Genomic DNA, 17,456 nt, shown 5'->3' on the forward strand with positions numbered 1-17,456 from the left:
ACCTTTTGTAAACTGGAACAATTTTACCAATAACTTCCTTAACTGTACTTGTTAGTGTTGAAAGTTTTTTCACTAGTCCCACAAGCTTATTCAGGGCTGTCACCAGATTAGATCATGTCCTGAGGCAAACAATTAAATCTTGTCCCTGAATGATTATAAGACAAATATAAGAATCTCCAATTGCTATTTTGTTTTTATTACAAGAGAAACATTAAAGCAAAATGATTACATAATAATATTAATCAAATGTTTGCTCTACAGGGATATCACACAATAAAACTGTTCATAAGCTCTGGGGTGCTTAAGGGTCAAAACTGAGAGGAGACCTCCACATAGCCTTTAAAGAAATGTGGAAAACCGACCAGGGCTTCTGACCTAATGTCCAATCCTCACATTCTTGTGGTGCACCCTGTTAGGTATCTACCTGGATACTGAACGAACGAGGATTGGCTGGCAATTTAGAATTCAACTGAATACCATTAATATACAAATTAAACAACAGTCATTCCCAAAAACAGATTTCTATGGTGCACCACTAGTGATCTTCTCAGGATTCTCCCCTCAACACACAACTTACTGATACCTAACAGTCACTTATCAGACTTATCTAGTATCCAAAAGCCTGTGTGAAAATGTAAGTATACCATTACATATCTATCTCCCTTGTTCAGTGCATTCATCACCTTTATAGTATATAAGTATATTGGAAAAGTATGACTTCCTTTTAACAAATCCATGCTAACACTTGTAGAGAATACTGTTATGAACATATTTCTGTATCCTAGCTTTTGCAAACAATCTCTTCAACATTTTAACTGCAACTTCAGATACACCAATTGGTTCATAATTTGTAATCTCGGCCTTATCACCCTCTTTCTGTGTGGTTCCTTGGAACTTGTGCTGTGGCAATACTTGCATAAACATATATGCAAACACTGCCATTAACTATCAGGAACATTTCTTTAAGAGACATGTTAGTAAGGTAATAGAATTGACATATCACAATCAAGCTTACTTGTCTTCTTGGTATCGCTTGGTTGCTTGTTGATAGCACTCCATCCTCTTACATTTTCTTTCCATTTGAGCTTCTTATGCTGAAATACCCTGATGAATTATAAATTAATACTTCAACTATGTCCTCTGCAGCAGTTGCCAGTTCACCATTTTCATGCATTAGCATCATACCATAATAATTCTTGTACTTTCTTTTAGTGTTACATGATCAGCATTCATTTCAGACATGGAGACTGCAATGATTATATAGTGTTAATATATGTATATATAAATATGGATGTAAAAATCAGAATACATATGTATAGATGTAAAAATAAATATGAATACTGATACAAAAATATAAATGTTAATCAGTACTTGTAAACTACATGTAATATAAGCATTGTATGCAATTGAGCACGTAAGAATAAATTACCTCCTGGTAGGGTTACTATTGGGAGAAAAACGTAACACCCACACAAAGTATATTGCATCTCACACAGCTTACCAAAGACACAATGATTTGATCAACAGTTATTCTACTGGTCTGATCTCTAGTGAATAAAATAAAACTAAATCAAAGCTATATTCTATTTATGACAACATCAGAGAACAATTTCATGTAGGTGGTTTTATTACAGCAAAAATGATGTCCTAATTTAAGATGAGTTATTTATTCAAAAGAAAGATTCTGGTATTGCAACCACATTTATTAAGATAAATAAAAAAAAAATAAACAAACCCAACAAGTTTCGTATGTCATTTGACTTACATCTTCAGGAGTTAAAGGTAACTAAAAGTTTAAACACAAGAAATGAGAAATTACAAAATAGTCCATTCTATGATGTTGTGGCCATTTAACTGCTCATTAATTAAAAAATCCAAATGCAGAAGCTGTGCATGCTAAGTTTGAACAATGCTGGATGTTGTCATGTTCTGTTGTTCATGTTCACACTGTCTGAGGTCTGACTTAGGTATATTTTTTATCAATGCTGACCAAACTTGGTGTAGAATTAGGCCCTGGTTTTTTTTTTGTATTGCATTGGAATTCTAAGCATATTTGCAGATTCTTTAAATTTCCTTGTGAAACAGTTTTTTCCAATATAAGACATGTTTATTTTATGCCAGAGTACATTATGACCGATGGAAGTTGTGTGGGATGCTAGGCCTGATTTGTGTTCTCTGCTTTTTTGCACGTCTTTTTTTGGTGTTCGTTCATACAAATTTCGCATGATCTTTCCGTCTGGCCTATGTAGCAAATGCCACAGGAGCAATGAATTTTATATACACCTGGTTTTTTTAAAGGGTGATGTGGAGGTTTTGGGGATGTAGAAATCTTAATATTTTTTCTAGCAGAAGAAGAGCAATTTTAATGTTATGCAACTTTAATGCAATAAAAACCAGGGCCTAATTCTACACCAAGTTTGGTCAGCATTGATAAAAAAAAAAAAAATATCTAAGTCAGACCTCGGACAGTGTGAACGTGAACAACAGAACGTGACAACATCCAGCATTGTTCAAACTTTGCACAGATTCTGCATTTGGATTTTTTAATTTAATGAACAGTTAGATTGCCATAACATTATAGAATGGACTATTTTGAGTAATTTTTCATTTCTTGTGTTTAAACTTTGTTACCTTTTAATCCCTGAAGATGTAAGTCAAATGACAGGGTTTATTTATTTTTATTTATCTTAATAAACATGTGGTCGCAATACCAGAATCTTTCTTTTGAACTGCTAAACCACAGAAACTAACTCATTGTAGGTGTAGATCTTACCTACATAACCTATGTAGGTAAGATTCTGGATTACCTATGGTCCTATTTATAATCAACTCTTAGGCAGAAAGGTTGTACCTTCCATATTGGGATTTTTAGACCATTGTTAAGATTAGTGTGGGTGATAAGAATTTCACAAGCCTCTTTTAAATTTATGTTCTTACCATGTTTTGGTGTGTTGTAAACAAGACTTTCTTGTACTTGCCACATACTGAAAGAATTTTAGTATTTTTCTTGGTCAGATTTGCTAATTTCTTCTTATATTGCATTTTGATGTTCTTATCAACTAAATCATCTTTCTGATCTGCTCTTTATACTCTTCATGCAACTGATTACCATTATTCATCTTGTGTTGTCTCCACATTGCCTTTTTTTTTTTTTCTTTCAGATTTCATGCTTAATCCCTTCATCCATTTGACATCTGCCTTATCCAGCCTTTGACTTTCCAAATGCATTCACACATCGATACCATTACAAATATCCCTTGGTCAGTATTAAGCAGCATTTATCTAATTTCTGCTTAACTCATTTTATTTTGTAGCTCCAAGCTCTCTCCTAATTTTTTATATTACTGGCCTTCTGGTTCCACACTCATCCTCCATCAGAGAAGTTTTCTTATGGCTGGGCACCACCAAGGTGATAATCTTATGATGTATCTTTCCCAACTAAAGGGTGATACCCTATTCACAATTGCATCCTCTGAAATGATCTTATCTAACTCTCATTCCTCATCTACCCTCCTTTACATACTGCTTAAGATAGGTTTCTGTGAATAACTCATTCATTTTCTTGATTCTCAGATGCTTTATCGTCATTCCAGTCTATCATTAAAATCACCCATACTGTCATGTTTGCTAACATAAGTTACCTATATTTTTTCATCACTGCTCTTTACATTTCTTGATGTATAGCAATATCTAAATATCTCTGCTTGTCAGTCTACATCTAACATTATACTGCTGCTACTATTTTCCTCTTTGCATTTCCATCCTTTGCACACACAATGCCTCTATCTCTTATCTATCAATTCCCTATCTCCTTAACATCATACCATATGAATAAATGAAATGTGGATAACATCCTCATCCAGTAGTGCACTCAGGATTTAATTTTGGGGGAGGGGTCTGAGTTGAGTAGGCGATTTGAGAATACACACTCGCATTGAATACGACCTATGACTGAGCATCTGCAATGATTGCTAATTCATTAGTATAGAAATAGAAGACACAATACAACATAAATAAAAACGACATTGGATATCTAATCATGCCGAAGTGAATGACTTTACATTTACTGACATTGAACTGACACCCATTTTTCCATGCCCACAATTCCAGCCTATTCAAATCATCCTGCAAGTACTGCATATCAGCAGCATTCCTGATTACCCTACCTATCTTTGCATCATCAGCAAATAGCTGCTGATGCAAAGATAGGTAGGGTAATCAGGAATGCTGCATAGGGTAATGCTGCATGTTGCTTGTCAAATCCTTCCCAATATCATTAATGTACAGATTGAATAATGGTTCTTCAATCTGTACATCTGGACCAAGCACTGAATCTTGTGTTACATCACTTGTTACCTTAACCTTGCAGACGCAGATCCCCCGTATACCACTTTTTATGTCAGTCAGCCATCCTCTTATCCATGCTAATATTGTAAAACCCAAACCCATTTTCTCCAGCTTATGCAACAATCTATCATGCTGTATTCTATCAAAAGCCTTAGCAAAATCCAACAGTATCATGGTGTATCCATTCCCCTTGTCTAGTTCAATGGTAACATTGTTATAGAATGTGAGCAAGATGCTAAAACATGACCTTCCCTTAGTAAACCCACGTTCATTGCAAAGTAGAGATTCACTGTCAACCCATTTCTGAATGCACCACCCTTGTGCGATGGAATTATCATACATTCCTTCCATTTCTGCAGAATCTTCCCTGTTTTGACTCATTAAACAGCCTAGTCAAAGGAATGGCCAGTTTACCTGAACACTCTTCAGAACACGTTGATATTCCATCAGGCCCTATCGCTGAATTCTTATTCAATTTGTGCAACGGCTCTAATACCTCTGCCTCACACACCTGCATTTCTTCATCTAGTGAAGAGATAGCAGTGAGCTCAATGTTGCATTCACCAGGTCGATAGCTTTTAACAAAATGGACACTCATTAACTGAACGTCTTCTGCATCTGTACTCTCACACCATTGGGGTTTAAAAGAGTTATTCTTTCATATTCATTCTTTCTTTTACTTGCAGCATATCAATAGAATTCTTGTGGATTGCCTTTAGCATGCAGAGCCAGTTTTTTTCATACTGACTTTACTTTCTGTACAACAGTTGACTATTCTAGCCTGCTGCTTATAACGTTCATAACGGATGTCAATCTTATGCAAACGGTATTCCTTCCACATTGTCCTTTTCTTATGAATCTCTTGCTTAATAAGATTGCACATCATTTGACTCCTACTCTATTTATTCTTTGAACTCTCTGGACACATTCTGATATCTCATCATTTAAGTATTGTTTAAATGCTTCCCATGCACTGTCAATATTCTTTCCATCCAGGAACCGATCCCATTTCACCGAACTCAGTATACTCCTCAGTTGGTCATAATTTCCTGCTTTGTAGTTCAGCTTGTAACCTTTTCTGAATGGAACATTCATAAACTTAGTCACTTCCCAAGTGAGTACCACATGATCACTGTCACCAACTGGAGGCAGAATAGTTAAGTCTTTAACTTAAATGCCCTCTGACATTATAATGAAATCTAACACTCTTTGCCTTCAAGTTCCTTCTGTCACATGCTGCTTGAGGAAGTTGTCCTGCAACAGCTCAATAAATGCATTTTCATTCTTCTCATGAGATTCTACTGCTACCAAATCAATATTTGGATAATTAGTCTCCCATTATGATTACTCTTTTCACGCTCATCTTTTCTATTTGGTGATGCATTTCATCATCACTATCAACTGATCCATCAGGTCTGTAACGACACCCTACTATGTAATTAGTCTGTTAGATTCCACCTCATCTCAGATGGCTTCAAACTCAGTGCCATGAAATATTGTTAGTAGTAGTACTACAATCCTAGGTCTCAACTCTAACTAGATTTAAGTCATCCGATATCATTAGCAGTATGCTCCCCTCCTCTCTATCCTTTCTAAAAAAAAAAATACTGTACCCATGACACTCGATACCAATTAGTAGGTCTGATTCTGATAGCCAGGTCTCACTAATACCTACAATGTGCGGTTATAGGTATTAGTGAATCCTGTATGTGTAGGTTGAAGGCAACAAACTATCCCTTTGTTTCTGATACTCCTAGCATTCATGTACAGACATAATAATATACCTGTTGGTTCTTTTGTATTGTCTTGTCTGTAGTCTGCCTGACACAGTTGGACAACTTTCAGATCTCTATCATTCTATAATACCTTTGAATTGAGAATCAGTTCAGCTGCTTTCAAAGGCAAACTGTTGACTAATATTATTTATAAAAAAATAATTTTTGGCAAACTGAAGAAAATGTTTATCCACCCAGAGAATGTTGTCTTCAAGGATAGAAAATCAAATTGCATGTGGTTTATTCATGGCAAAGAAAGCATATCAAAGTTGCTAACTAGTAAATCAGCAAGCTGAGAGAGTGGGGGGAGGGTAAGAATATGGAGCAATGCTTAAAAGATTATAAATGTTACAATTGTACTGTTAAAGAAATTAGATGATAAATGTAACATGGAAACTGTAAATGAAGATATGTCTGCAATAATTGCTTTGATAAATTATTGTATGAGAACAGTGATAGGAAATAGTCGAAGAATCAGGAATAATATATTAAAGATATTATGAAATTATATACAGGCGGCTCTCGGTTTATGCATCATTTCCGTTCCTGAAACAAATTGGCATAAACCAAATTCGCGTAAAACGAACCCAATTTTAATGGAAGTACAAAGTTATATTTTGCAGTCATAAATATGTACATGAAGTATGTGTAACATTATTATATTTAAAGATTTTATAATACATATATTTGTTAAAATAAAATTATAACGAAAACAAAATTATATACAAAAAAATGAAACTTCGAAAAGATATTACATATTTTTATTATATATCAAAAATTATTTTTGCTTTCTCAGTTATAACAGCCTGCATCAGAGGAATGGTTTTCTGATTCAAGTCATCCACCCATAATAATTTTCCATTTTTTTCATGAAGTTTACCCCTGCTATAACTTGCATGTTTTGCATTTAGTATTGCCGTAGATTGTTGTACAGACTGTTTTATTCTATTTGCATTTTTCATAATTGTAGTAACAGTTGATGGAGGCAAGTTCATACTTCTACAGACATTAGCACGTGTCTGTCCATCTTCCATTCTTCGAATCACCTCAGTCTTTTCAAGTGTGATTGATTTTGCTCCTTAACACCAAGTTCTGCTTACTTTTCTGCATTTTTATCAGACATGGTATGTAATTACGTACTTTATCAATTTAAATACATATGTATGTAAAAAAAAAAATTAAATAGAACAATTAGGTAGATTCAACAGTGAAACTAGGTTTGATACATTTACGTTGTAGTAGCTCTGTAAACACTAGAGTGCCTGCTGGCGTCGTTTCTCAGTCAGACCACACTACAGTAAGAAAGCACATGCAGGCATCTGGCATTATTGTGAATCAGTGTAAATTGAACCCTCGTAAACTGAGGGCTGCCTGTACTTGGTTTTAATCCTTTTTCCAAGGAAGCAAAACATTGTTTTGCATGTAAAAATATATTCATCTCTGAGCTACTTGTATATAGAGGCTAATGACTTAATATCACTTGCCTTAATATGTATGCCATAATGCAAAGCACATGCCCTTTTGGGCATGTATAATACTATGCAAATATAGGTAGTGGCCCTTGCTATTATACCTAGCATTATACATGCCCAAAAGGAGGATGTGCTTTGCATTATGGCATACCTACTAAGGCAAGTGATATGAAGTCATTAACCTCTATATACAAATAGCTCAGAAGTGAATATATTTCACATGTAAAACATTGTTTTGCTTCCTTGAGAAAAGGATTAAAGCCAAGTATATAATACTTGGTATCTTTTAGCATATGATAAACCCAAGGTAAAAAAACTTTGTGTGTCCACTGAGTGGATGTGGCATTTGCACACCATGGCGCTTGACACTGCACAAAGGAAGACTTCGTTTCAAATCTAGTCAGTGACCAGAGGAAAGTTTTCTGAGCCTTTTTTTGACATTTAGTCGATCTCTGGCACGGGCAAGCAGGTTTTTTGTCCCATAAACTCAAGACAAGAAAATTGACTGTAGAACCCACACTATTTCAGACATTAAAATAAATATTGTGTTAGAGGCCACGAGACGGCAGCACTTGTTGGGCTTCCTCTTTACTGCGTGCCGCTTAATTAGTGATAACCTTGGGCCAGCTATCTCCGATTGGGTACCAGTGGAGATTGAACTGCCCACTCGGTCTCCAAAAGTTAGATAGGGCTAAAACGGCCTCACCTACTCCCTATACAGGAATAAAAAGGCATTAGCTGATTTTTTTTTTCATATATATATGTATATATCAGTACTTGAGGTAGAAAATGGCATCGAAAACCAGAAATGCTCAAATATAAAGTATAAAAATTTTACAGTGGCTGCATTATATCCATTTATACAATTCAGAAGGCCTGCCTGGTTGCATGGTCTAATTCCAGATGACTGGAGTAGAGCATTCATAGTACCATCTGTGAAAAGTTTTCCTTCCTTGGGACCCTGAAAATGCTCAAACTTAAATAGCATTATCAGGTGTAGTACTGATTCTCTTGCATTTCATTACAACATAAGGAACAATAACCTATATAGTCCAGTAGTTGTATTGGCTCTTATGCTCTAAGAAAGTGCAAGAGAATCAGCAGTACACCTGACCAGGATTTTAAGTCTCAGCACTGGCAGGGTCTAAATATTTACATAAAGAAGGCTCCAAGACAGGTAACAAGTTTATAGACAAGAGAGGATATAAGGAAGTGGTTAAATAAAAAAAAAAAATTAGGAATAGAGGGATAAGAATTTGTTGCTCCTGTGTGTGTGTGAAAGACAGCATGGTTTGTCAAAGGAAGGTCCTGTCTTAATACTCTTTTTCCAAAATAAAGGAAAGTTAGTTTTGTGAAGGTATTTGACAGGATACTGCATGGTCATTCCATGTGAAACTAAATTTAAGCTGCATGATTCGTATTTTGATGAGCGAGTCATTTTGCTACTTTAGCCTTTAGATGAATATTTGCTAGATATATATTTTTTCTAGCATCCTATTATGGTGTCTACGAGGGTGATCTGAAACGTTCTCAGTCTAACAACGAAAAAACAAATTTATGATTTCAATACAATTTGGAAATTATTTTGGAATTTGGAAAAATAATAGAAGAGATATAAGCAGGTAAAGAGCAGATGCATGAAGAATATAAGACAGGCCAGCAGGAGAGTGATTAGTATGGTAAGGAAGGCAAAACTGGAATATGAGAAGAGATTGGCCCTAAGATCCAAAGAAAATCCTAGAGAATTTTTTAGCTATGTGGCCAGTAGGAGGAAAAATGATTGGGAAAGAATGATATTGTGAGATAAAAATGGGAATAACTGATGCAGAGGACATAGTGGAATTGTTCAATGAACACTATTAGATTATTTCATCCTGGAGGAGTAAATTTGAATACTAAAGGAATAGGGCAGGCTTCGAGGTTTAGAGGTGCAGGAGGAAAGTGTGTTCCAAATACTGAGTACTCTGGATGTCAGTAAATTTGAATGGGATAAATTAACTGTGGGAAGGGTACAAAGGCGGATAACAAACACAGTTTCAGGACTGTACAATGGTATTTCACGAGTTTTGAAAGAATGTGCTAAAGAACTGACAGCTCCTTTGACCTGGCTTTTCAATGAAAGTCTGGCTACAGGAAAGGTTCCCAGGGAATAGAAGGAAGGTAAGATAGTGCCATTGCATAAGGGATGTAGCAGACTGGAAGTGTCTAATTATAGACCAGTTTGTGTGTCATTAGTAGTTAACATCTTGGAGAAATTAGTGAGGGACCATATACAGCATTGGGCAGATGAGGGTAATGTTATTTGTGAGAGTCAACATAGATTTGTTAAGGGGTACTCCTGTTTTAGTAATATGCTAGCCTTTTATAATAAAGAGCAGTTAATGAGGGAAAGGCATATACTGCCATTTTCTTGGATTCAGTGAAGGCATTTGACAGGGTGCCACATTAGACACTGGGTTGTAACTCAATGTATTTTCTGTATCCTCTTCTATGAATGCTGCTCCATTTCTTCAAAAGTTTCCATGTCCAGAGTAATACATCTTAAAATCATCGGTATCGAAGTGACCCATTCCTGTCCATCTCGGGTCACTGATTCCTAACATCTTAACTTGAGTTCTTCTCATTTCTTTACCAGTTAGTTTTCCCTTGATACATGCATCCTATATTCCATATTTCTATTTTATGTAAATCAGTAAAGTGGAGGTATCGTAACTCTATCAGAAGTTGAACTTCCAGAAGGCATTGATCCAGCTTCATTATTCTTAATTTCATTGGAAGTTCTTCTGTACTCTTCCCCAATAGCTATTTCAGTGCCTTCTGACCTGGGTGTCCATCTTCCAGCACTATATATCACAATAACTTAAGCCTCTATTCATGAGATTTTCTTGGCAAAATATATATATATATGCAGAAGTGGTTTGCCATTGCTGCCTTCTGTATTTAAGCTTACTAGGTAAGGGAAATACCTGGAAGAGAAGGTAGACTACTACTGCAATAATGAAGAAAAGCGAAATAGGAAAGATTGTTGGGGGGGAGCAAAAAGGAAAGAAGAGTAGGGACCATTCTGCAGATAATATAATAGATGTATGCAGTGGCAGATTACCCAGTAAGGCACGTGCCTAGGGGCCTCAAGCTTTGGGGGCACCCCTAAGCCAAGACATTTTCCTATAGTGTTTTAAAATAGATTGTTTTCAGTAAACATCATAAAAAATCTTGATTATTTTAAGCAAAGATTTTTTCAAAACAATTTTTACGTTTGCATACGTATTTTGAACAGCATGCACTATCTACGCTTTAAATAATGCCGCATCAATCCAATGTCAAATTGGATTGCTGCAGCAATCCACTTGGAATGCCAAAGTTGGAATAGATAATGATGGTTGGGAAAAAGTCGTGGGAAAATATGGTTTCGGAGAAAGAAATGAACGAGGTGAAAAATTGTTAGAATTTGCTGTGGACCACGATGATGATGATCTGTAACACAAGATTCCAACAAAAGGAGTGTAGAAAATGGATGTGGCGATCAAATGATGGGAAAACCAAAAAACATGATTGATATGATTAAAAGAAGATGGATAACATCAGTACAGCAATGTCAAACTTTTCAAGGAGTGGATATAGACTTGGACCATAGTTTAGTGATTGCAAACATCAAGATGAAACTGAAAAAGAAATATAAACTCCAACATCAGAATAGAAGAGATACAGCACAAATAAGTGAAGCAGAAATAGGAAGAAGGTACAGAACAGTGTTAGCAGAGAAACTTAAAAGTGTGGAGAAAGAAAAATTCTAATTTAAGAGTGAAAAGAGTAATGAAGGTGATAGAAGATGCAGTTGAAGAAACAGTACCAGAAGAAGAGAAAATCAAGAAGAAATGGATTACACAAGAAACACTGAAGTTAGTACAGAAGAAAAGGATCTTGAAGATAAGAAGGGATACATCAGAACAAATAGAAGAGCAATATAGAAGAAAGTGTAATGAGGTGAAAAAAGCAGTCAGAATGGATAAAATGAAATGGTTAGAAGTCTAATGCAACAATATAGAACAGTACTATGGAGAGCATAAAACTAGGGAGGTATACAAAATGATCAGAACCATTAATAGAAAGTGGCAACCAAAACAGACCACAATTAAAGATGAAAAGGGCAAAGTATTGATGAATAAAGAAAATTGTACAGCAGTGGACAAGATACTGTAGTGAGTTATATGAAGAAAAACTAGATTCAGATAGCATTGGGAAACTCACTGAAGAATTGAAGCAGATATCACCACCAGGTAATGAGCATGATATGGACATTTTAAGAGAAGAGGTAGAAAAAGCAATAGGACGGCTAAAACACAACAAGAGTCCTGGTAACAATAACATTACTAAAGAAATGATTAAATATGGTGGTGAAAGTATGGTTACAGACATGCACCAACTATGCAAGATGGTATGGAAAGAAGGGAAAATGCTAGAGGAGCAGGTGAAATCAATATTAGTAACATTATACAAGAAAGGAAATAAGCTAGAATGTAAAAATTATAGAACAATTGCCTTGACAAGTCACCTTGGTAAAGTGATGATCATATTGACAGAAAGATTGAGAACACAATTGGAAGCATACCTTGCAGATGAGCAAGCAGGATTTAGGAAGGATAGAACTACAATTCAACAGATTTTGACAATGAGGTTAATAGCAGAGAAAGCTAGGAGAAAAAACAAAAACATATATACTTTCTTTGTTGATTTTCAGAAAGCATTTGACAGTATTGACCAGAAAGCCACATTAGCAGTTCTGGAATCCTATGGAATTGATAAAAAAAAAAAAGAAAAATAAAAAGAAAAAAAAAAGAAAAAAAAAAACTAATAGCCATATTACAAGATGTTTATGAGAATGCAGTTGCAGCAGTTAGAATAGGTGATGATTTGGGGAAATGCTTTAAAACAAGCAGAGGTACTAGGCAGGGAGACCCAATATCACCAAGCATTTTCATTGCACATTTAGAAAGAGCAATGGATAAAATGAAAGAAAATGCCAAAGGAATATCTGTACACGGAATGAGAATTAACAATCTGAGATTTGCAGATGACATTGTTATTATTGAAGAAGACAAAAGAGAACTACAAAAAACACTGAAATTGTTAAATGAGGAAGGGAAGAGATTTGGACTTGTTATGAACTTTGAAAAAACATGAAACAAAAGATACAAGTGGATGGAACTGATATAGAAAATGTAGAACAATTTACATATTTGGGAAGTAAACTGACATATGACTTGGACTGTAAAAAAGAAATAAAGATCAGAATTGCAAAGGGAAGAACAAATCTGAAGGCCATGGATAACATATGGAAAAGTAAAGTGATCAGTCTGCAAACAAAACTAAGAGTATTGGAAACATGCATCTTCAGCGGTGTACTGTACGGATCTGAAACGTGGGTAATAAATAAGGAATCGAGAAAAAGAATTTTGTCATTTGAAAGGACTTGTTACAGGAAGATTCTAAGAATAGGATAGGTACAGAAAATCACCAATGAAGAGCTCTATCAGAAGATACAACCAAAACAGAATCTAATGCAGAAGATTATAAAACGGAAGCTGCAATTATTTGGACACATCTGTAGAATGAGTGAGGACCGGAAGATAGACATTTATGTTTGGTATTTTGGATGGTTTAAACAGAAGAGGTAGACCATACAGAGAATAGATACACGATATAAAAGACTGGTGTGGAATGGGTGTACAAAAACTGCGACACTGTGCACTGGACAAAGAAAGGTGGAAGAAGATAGTGAAACAGGCATCAGACATCAACGAGCAGCGAGTTCATGATGATGATGATCAATCCAATGTCGGCGCTAGTTGACAATCTTCCTATTTTGAAAAGCACGTGCTATCTATGCTTTTAAAAAAAAACAGCATTATCAATGTCAGCGCATGGCGCTGTTGACAGCTTCGAGGTCACGAAAACTGATTACATTGCTGAGATAGGAAATTTTGCCTGGTTGCTCCTTAATTTCATTTGTTATTGAATCGTGTAAGAGTGAGGTGTTTGTTTCAAAAATAACTTTTTAGTGGAGTTTTTGTTTTCATTATTTGAGTGTGGTGCAAGTAAAAAAAAAACTTTGTAAAAAAAAAAAAAAAAAATGATAAAAATTAAAAAAAAAGAAAGTTTTATTTATCATCCTTTAACCCTTTAAGAGGCAGAAAAATCCAGAAATTCAAAAGTACAAAATTTCATTTATTTGCTGCCTAACTTTTATTTTTTAAATTCTTTTTTTTTTATTATTATATTTTTGGGGGCCCCAAATATAATTTGCCTGGGGGCCTCAAGTATCCTTAATCCGCTGCTGGATGTATGTTACGTGAAATAAGGCATGGTCCTGCATCAGGTACCTTTTTGGTTTGCTATTCTTCTACTCACTAAAACAAGCTCTTGAGAAGCACTTTTATTTGTACATAAATGCTATTTTTTATTTTATATGCATTCATTTATATTTCACTTTTCCATTTGCTATTGTCATGTGGTATGCCACTCATGATCCTAATAAAGTTGATATGGTTTAATAACTCATTTTCATCAAAGTACAAATTTGATTTAATTTTTAGTTTGATTTCACATGGAATATGGATCTAGAAGTGTCAGACTTGTTTATTCTAGATTATCTGTTTTTAATAAGTGAATGAGTTAACTGACAATATTTAAAACATTAGTTTGTGATCCATTTTCTGCACACCAAAAATTCAATTATTGATCATTCTGGAGCAAGCTGTGTGAGAAATGCTAGTTGTATTACATGCGGGCATCTAATACAACTAGCATTACATGCCTGCATAGCCAGGTTACTGTTATAAAAGTAAAAAGTTGTAATTTTTGAATGTTATTTTACTTTTACATTAATGTTAGTGGCATGTAAAGACTAGATTTGTAATTTGCTTGCTTTAGGATCTCCAAGGACATCCTAAAAACTCTTAAGTTGATCTATTAAGTATATTGAAAGATGAGGCAGAAAAAAAAATCTTCATTGTCAAATGGCTGCGATTTGGAGGAATAAAATAACATAATCAAGCTAGTTTTACTTTATAACTGTTTATGGCTCTCAAATCTTGTCTTTAATTTTTTCTTTTTATTTTATTTAAATAGAAAAAATTCTCCAGTTAAGGTAATTTGGGGAATACATTCTATTACATGTACAAATGAAATGTAAAGATAAGAGTTTGGACCTGCATGGAAGAAACAGTTTTCAAGTGACTGTTTGCATCAAGGGTCAGCATTAAGTCTGTTCCTGTTTAATATTGTTATGGAGGCTGCGAGAGAAGACATACCTTGGATAATGTTGTATGTGGATGACGTTGCATGCAGAATCAAGAGAACTAGTAGCTAAACTGGAAAGCTGGAAGAAAGTACTCGAAGAGAGGTATGAGACTGAACAGAAGTAAGACAGTATGTTGCAAAGTGGGTGGCAGCCAAGAGACAGCTGGAACAAATGTCATCAGGAAGGTTAGGGACTTCAGATAATTAGGTTCAACAGTGAAAGAGGATGGAGAGGCTGAGAAAGAAGTGGGATGGAGGAACTAGAGAGAGAGAGAGATGACTGGAGTGCTATGCAATAAGGTACTGATCAATGTAAAAAGGCAAAATCTACAGGGACAGTAGTGAGACCAGCTGTGATGTATGCTATGGAAACTGTGGCCCTGAGGAAAAATAACATCAGCAGGATGGAGGTAGTGGAGATGAGAATGCTTAGGTGGATGTACAGTGTAACCAGAAAGGATCATCTGAGAAATAACTGTAAGGGGAATGGTGAAAATTGCAAACTTAGGAGTAAAGATACAGGAGGCAAGGTTGAGATGGTTTGGTCATGTGATGAGAGAGGATGAGTTATGTGGGAAGAAAGGTCATGCAGATGGATGCGCAGGGGAAGAGGAAGTACTGGTGTCCAAAGAAGAGATGGAGAGAGCTGGTGGAGGACTTGAGGATGAAGAGCTTAGATGTGGTTACAGCCCAAGACAGGAAGATGTGGAGGAGATTCACTAAAAACAGCAACACTAAGTTGGATAAGCTGCAGAAGATTACATGTATAAATGAAGTGCAGATCAGACTTGGATTTCTATGGCTTGCAGTCTAGATTACAAAAATGGTGACTTGCCATAGGGTTTTGTACTTAGACTGCTGCTTAATTTGTATGTTGATAGCACTGGGATGACTTGACAGGCAACATCCACTTGTTTTGCTAAATGGAGGAGGGCGATGGTAATACGTGATAGAATTAATGGAATTGAATAGTCTGATACTGTGGACAAAGAATAATGGTAAGTTCATTATGGTTAAATCCTAGGTCATGATTTTGCCTTAGATTTTGAGGCTAAAGGTTTCATGCTTTGTAATATGTTGTTAGACTGCATGACAAGTAATTGTAATTCAGGAGATGCTGCAAAAGTGGCCAAAATATTACAAAAGTTAGTTGATGCAAAAGAGACTAGCTAGAGAATTGGAGTTGAAGGTTGAAAAAGTAGAGTAATTGGTGGAAGCAAGGAAAAAGAGCTTGAAAATGAAGACCTCAGAGCAAGAAGAATAAAGTTGCATAAGGAGAGAGAAAGAACAGAAAGCTTGAGTGCATTGAAAGATTGGTTGATAAGGTTTTAGTTGTTTGAGGAAATAGGCTTCTACATGCAGAGATTTAGCAAAGCAGTCAGAATGATACAAGCTGCAATTGCTTGCTATAGTGAAATTTATGCAGAAAAGATAAACTGTGCGCACTTCAATAATAAGTTCAATGATATACATATTTTTAAAGACCCTTCTCTTTCTACATTTCTGTCAACCTGAAGGTAAGCCTGAATCTTCCATAAGTTATATATATATGGCAAATCATCAGAAAGCTGTTGTAATTACTGAATTGGAAGAAGTTTCATATCCATCCCCATTTGTTCAGATGTGTAACAGTTTCATGTGGTATCCTGTCAAACAGCCATTCTCTTTAACTTAGCTATCACTATTATAAAAAAGTGAGTTAATTACTAAGGCATGACTTAGTGAAGGAGTAAGCTATGCTCTCCTTTTTAGTTATTCACATTTGATGCCAATGGATGCTGTAAGGTCAGTTCCATAGTTCATAGTTTTGGGAGTGAAGCCTTCTGTTAGACGTGGTAGGGTCACAGATGCTCTTTCCACACAGCTACATTCATGCTCATGGCAGGATTCAAAACCACAGCCTCTTGGCTAGAGAGCAGATATGCTAACCACTCAGACAACCAGGGGCCAGTGATCCCTTCCATTGCATATTTCCTATAACCCAATTGTCTTTTCATACTGTCACTTTTCTTGCTTGTGCCTTGAACTGCTCATGAGTTTTTCAGTCATCTTTCTCTATAATTTTGTTGTTGTTGTTATCATGATCCCATGGAGTCACTTATCTAGGAGGTCCTTTTGTCACACACACACACGCGCACACACACACACACAGCTCATCATACTACACACTCAAATTCTGCAGACACCACTCTTGGGCAAGGCATTCCAATCATTCACAACTCTGCATGCAAAAAGCTGCTTGTCACCCCCTTGCTCACATCTTCCACAATTCCACACTTCCTTCTTAAGAACTGTAAAAAAAAAAAAAAAAAAAAAAAAAAAAAACCTCATCCAACTAACTCCTACCTGATTTATTCTCCTGACTTTCATATATAGTCTGATATTACTTCCTTGGAATACTTCTTGATCATCTTCCATTCACTGCTAACATCTTTCCTTGTAGATTCTTATCCCATGGCAATGATTCAAACTGCTTCCTAGTTTATCATAGTCACTTATCCTGTAGTTTCACATATACCTATTCTTAACTGAAAATTCTAAACATTCAGCTACCTCCTAAGTG

General features: G+C 35.6%; 1 protein-coding gene across 2 annotated transcripts in view; it reads left to right on the forward strand.

The window, feature by feature from the left end:
- The window catches only part of BTBD9 (BTB (POZ) domain containing 9), a 271,031-nt gene that overhangs the window by 15,616 nt on the left and 237,959 nt on the right, over nt 1–17,456 (forward strand). The window contains exon 1 of one of the 2 annotated variants that reach the window (XM_090398751.1): nt 7,095–7,246. The exons of the other annotated variant lie outside the window; for it this stretch is intronic. The gene's annotated coding sequence lies outside the window, so the exon portion shown is untranslated. Of the gene's footprint in view, nt 1–7,094; nt 7,247–17,456 lie in introns of those variants that run through there. 2 annotated transcript variants of the gene reach the window in all.

This window comes from Typopeltis vanoorti, chromosome 10 (genome assembly GCF_054136105.1).
Source record: "Typopeltis vanoorti isolate ZY-2024b chromosome 10, IOZ_Tvanoo_1.0, whole genome shotgun sequence".
NCBI classification, from domain to species: domain Eukaryota; kingdom Metazoa; phylum Arthropoda; class Arachnida; order Uropygi; family Thelyphonidae; genus Typopeltis; species Typopeltis vanoorti.